Raw genomic sequence first — 5000 nt, 5'->3', positions numbered from 1 at the left:
CAAGGGCCAACGCGAGCCGATGGTGGTCGAGGCAACCGCCCGCACCAGCTCGAGGCATGTGCCCACACCAAGGCCCGGCATGTATCGATGGTGTTCGACGTAGGGGCCATCTTCTGCTGATGGTGGTCGAGGCAAGAGCCCGCACCAAGGGCCAGCGTGTGCCCATGGTGCTCGAGGCAACCGTCCGCACCAGGGCCCAGCGTGTGCCGATGGTGGTCGAGGCAACCGCCCGCACCAGGGCCCGGCGTGTGCCGATGGTGCTCGAGGCAACCGCCCGCACCAAGGGCCGGCTTGTGCCGATGGTGTTCGAGGCAACCGCCCGCACCAGGGCCCCGCGTGTGCCGATGGTGGTCGAGGCAACCGCCAGCACCAGGGCCCAGCGTGTGCCGATGGTGGTCGAGGCAACCGCCCGCACCAAGGCCGAGCGTGTGCCGATGGTGGTCGAGGCAAGCGCCCGCACCAGGGCCCAGCGTGTGCCGATGGTGGTCGAGGCAAGCGCCCTCACCAAGGCCGAGCGTGTGCCGATGGTGGTCGAGGCAACCGCCCGCACCAGGGCCCAGCGTGTGCCGATGGTGGTCGAGGCAAGCGCCCTCACCAAGGCCGAGCGTGTGCCGATGGTGGTCGAGGCAACCGCCCGCACCAGGGCCCAGCGTGTGCCGATGGTGGTCGAGGCAAGCGCCCTCACCAAGGCCGAGCGTGTGCCGATGGTGGTCGAGGCAACCGGCCGCACCAAGGGCCGGCGTGTGCCGATGGTGTTCGAGGCAACCGCCCGCACCAGGGCCCAGCGTGTGCCGATGGTGGTCGAGCCAGGAGCCCGCACCAAGGGCCGGCTTGTGCCGATGGTGTTCGGGGCAACCGCCCGCACCAGGGCCCTGCGTGTGCCGATGGTGCTGGGGGGCAACCGCCCGCACCAGGGCCCAGCGTGTGCCGATGGTGCTGGGGGCAAGCGCCCGCACCAGGGCCCAGCGTGTGCCGATGGTGCTGGGGGTAACCGCCCGGACTAGGGCCCAACGTGTGCCGATGGTGGTCGAGGGAACCGCCCGCACCAGGGCCCAGCGTGTGCCGATGGTGCTGGGGGCAAGCGCCCGCCCCAGGGCCCAGCGTGTGCCGATGGTTATCGGGGCAACCGGCCGCACCAGGGCCCAGGGTCTGCCGATGGTGCTCGAGGCAACCGCCCGCACCAAGGCTCAGCATGTGCCGATTGTGATCGAGGCAACAACCCACACCAGGGCCCAGCTTGTGCCGATGGCGGTCGAGGCAAGTGCCCGTACCGAAGGGCAGCCTATGCCGATGATGGTCGATGCATGTGCCATCACCATGCGTCATCATGTGCCATTGATGGTCGAGGCCTTGGCCGAAGTTCGATTTTGAGCCACGGTGCCCATGCTTGGCTCCAGCATGTGCTGGTGCCGGCATTTTTTTCACTCGGGACAGCATCGCCGGAGCATCGCCGGAGCATCGCCGGAGTACCGCCGGAGAACCTGACCGGCGGCATTGGGGTTCCGGCGATTGGGAGGGGGGCCGGGGGGGTGTGCGCACATGATGTGCGATGGGTGCTGGTACTTGGCCTTGTGTTGGCCCCCTATCCCTCATCAAACCTCTGAGAATTCACACCCCCTTAAAGAGCATTTGAGATTTTACAGGTTTGCTACCAGTAGCCGTTAAAGTGTCTGAAATGGGGACACTTTTTTCAAACGGTCACAAAATCTTCTCTACTTCGAGTTTTTAGCTGAATTTTTTTGTGCATGCCAACAAAAATAGAAGGATCATGCCTACAAAATTTGGAGCCAAAAATCCTTATAAAAAAATTTTAAAAAATCCCGAACCGCAAAAAGTTTCGAAAATCATGAAAAATAGAAAACGAGTCATCTTCCAACGAAACTTCACGTGAAGGCTTAGGGGACCATTGTATGAATTTACAAGCCATAAAAATGGCATTGGCACGGCAGAAATTTGAAGATGTGCCTAAACCCACCAGGGCCCAGCGTGTGCCGATGGTGCTCGAGGCAAGCGCCCGCACCAGGGCCAGCGTGTGCCGACGGTGGTCGAGGCAACCGCCCGCACCAGGGCCGATAGTGTGCCGATGGTGCTCGAGGCAACCTGTCGCACCAGGGCCCAGCGTGTGCCGATGGTGATCGAGGCAACCTGCCGCACCAGGGCCCAGCGTGTGCCGATGCTGGTCGAGGCAAGCGCCCGCACCAGCGCCCAGCGTGTGCCGATGGTGCTCGAGGCAACCGACCGCACCAGGGCCCAGCGTGTGCCGATGGTGCTCGAGGCAACCTGCCGCACCAGGGCCCAGCGTGTGCCGATGGCGCTCGAGGCAAGCTCCCGCACCAGGGCCCAGCGTGTGCCGATGGTGCTCGAGGCAACCTGCCGCACCAGGGCCCAGCGTGTGCCGATGGTGGTCGAGGCAACCTGCCGCACCAGGGCCCAGCGTGTGCGGATGGTGCTCGAGGCAAGCGCCCGCACCAGGGCCCAGCGTGTGCCGATGGTGGTCGAGGCAACCGCCCGCACCAGGGCCCAGCGTGTGCCGATGGTGGTCGAGGCAACCTGCCGCACCAGGGCCCAGCGTGTGCCGATGGTGGTCGAGGCAACCTGCCGCACCAGGGCCCAGCGTGTGCCGATGGCGCTCGAGGCAACCGACCGCACCAGGGCCGAGCTTGTGCCGAAGGTGGTCGAGGCAAGCGCCCGCACCAGGGCCCAGCGTGTGCCGATGGTGGTCGAGGCTGCCGATGATGGTCGAGGCAACCTGCCGCACCAGGGCCCAGCGTGTGCCGATGGTGCTCGAGGCAACCGACCGCACCAGGGCCGAGCGTGTGCCGATGGTGCTCGAGGCAAGCGCCCGCACCAGGGCCCAGCGTGTGCCGATGGTGGTCGAGGCAACCTGCCGCACCAGGGCCCAGCGTCTGCCGATGGTGGTCGAGGCAAGCGCCCGCACCAGGGCCCAGCGTGTGCCGATGGTGGTCGAGGCAAGCGCCCGCACCAGGGCCCAGCGTGTGCCGATGGTGGTCTAGGCAACCTGCCGCACCAGGGCCCAGCGTGTGCCGATGGTGGTCGAGGCAAGCGCCCGCACCAGGGCCCAGCGTGTGCCGATGGTGGTCGAGGCAACCGCCCGCACCAGGGCCCAGCGTGTGCCGATGGTGGTCGAGGCAACCTGCCGCACCAGGGCGGAGCGTGTGCCGATGGTGGTCGAGGCAACCGCCCGCACCAGGGCCCAGCGTGTGCCGATGGTGGTCGAGGCTGCCGATGGTGGTCGAGGCAACCTGCCGCACCAGGGCCCAGCGTGTGCCGATGGTGGTCGAGGCAACCGACCGCACCAGGGCCGAGCGTGTGCCGATGGTGGTCGAGGCAAGCGCCCGCACCAGGGCCCAGCGTGTGCCGATGGTGGTCGAGGCAACCGCCCGCACCAGGGCCCAGCGTGTGCCGATGGTGGTCGAGGCAACCTGCCGCACCAGGGCGGAGCGTGTGCCGATGGTGGTCGAGGCAACCGCCCGCACCAGGGCCCAGCGTGTGCCGATGGTGGTCGAGGCTGCCGATGGTGGTCGAGGCAACCTGCCGCACCAGGGCCCAGCGTGTGCCGATGGTGGTCGAGGCAACCGACCGCACCAGGGCCGAGCGTGTGCCGATGGTGCTCGAGGCAAGCTGCCGCACCTGGGCCCAGCGTGTGCCGATGGTGGTCGAGGCAACCGCCCGCACCAGGGCCCAGCGTGTGCCGATGGTGATCGAGGCAACCGACCGCACCAGGGCCCAGCGTGTGCCGATGGTGCTCGAGGCAACCTGCCGCACCAGGGCCCAGCGTGTGCCGATGGTGGTCGAGGCAACCTGCCGCACCAGGGCCCAGCGTGTGCCGATGGTGGTCGAGGCAAGCGCCCGCACCAGGGCCCAGCGTGTGCCGATGGTGCTCGAGGCAACCGACCGCACCAGGGCCCAGCGTGTGCCGATGGTGCTCGAGGCAACCTGCCGCACCAGGGCCCAGCGTGTGCCGATGGTGGTCGAGGCAAGCGCCCGCACCAGGGCCCAGCGTGTGCCGATGGTGGTCGAGGCAAGCGCCCGCACCAGGGCCCAGCGTGTGCCGATGGTGGTCGAGGCAAGCGCCCGCACCAGTGCCCAGCGTGTGCCGATGGTGGTCGAGGCAACCGGCCGCTCCAGGGCCCAGCGTGTGCCGATGGTTATCGGGGCAACCGGCCGCACCAGGGCCCAGGGTCTGCCGATGGTGCTCGAGGCAACCGCCCGCACCAAGGCTCAGCATGTGCCGCTGGTGATCGAGGCAACAACCCACACCAGGGCCCAGCTTGTGCCGATGGCGGTCGAGGCAAGTGCCCGTACCGAAGGGCAGCCTATGCCGATGATGGTCGATGCATGTGCCATCACCATGCGTCATCATGTGCCATTGATGGTCGAGGCCTTGGCCGAAGTTCGATTTTGAGCCACGGTGCCCATGCTTGGCTCCAGCATGTGCTGGTGCCGCTTTTTTTTCACTCGGGACAGCATCGCCGGAGCATCGCCGGAGTACCGCCGGAGAACCTGACCGGCGGCATTGGGGTTCCGGCGATTGGGAGGGGGGCCGGGGGGGGTGTGCGCACATGACGTGCGATGGGTGCTGGTACTTGGCCCTTGTGTTGGCCCCCTATCCCTCATCAAACCTCTGAGAACTCACACCCCCTTAAAGAGCGTTTGAGATTTTACAGGTTTGCTGCCAGTAGCCGTTAAAGTGTCTGAAACGGGGACACTTTTTTCAAACGGTCACGAAATCTTCTCCGGTTCGAGTTTTTAGCTGAATTTTTTTGTGCATGCCAACAAAAATAGAAGGATCACGTCCACAAAATTTGGGGCCAAAACTCCTTCTAAAAAAATTCTAAAAAATCACGAACCGCAAAAAGTTTCGAAAATCGTGAAAAATAGAAAACGAGTCATCTTGCAACGAAACTTCACGTGAAGGCTTAGGGGACCATTGTATGAATTTACAAGCCATAAAAATGGCATTGGCACGGCAGAAATTT

The sequence above is a fragment of the Durio zibethinus genome, unplaced genomic scaffold, assembly GCF_047325235.1.
Source record: "Durio zibethinus cultivar Kanyao isolate XHJ-2024 unplaced genomic scaffold, ASM4732523v1 HiC_scaffold_2, whole genome shotgun sequence".
Lineage (NCBI taxonomy): Eukaryota > Viridiplantae > Streptophyta > Magnoliopsida > Malvales > Malvaceae > Durio > Durio zibethinus.
Note: the sequence above shows the minus strand (reverse complement) of the source record.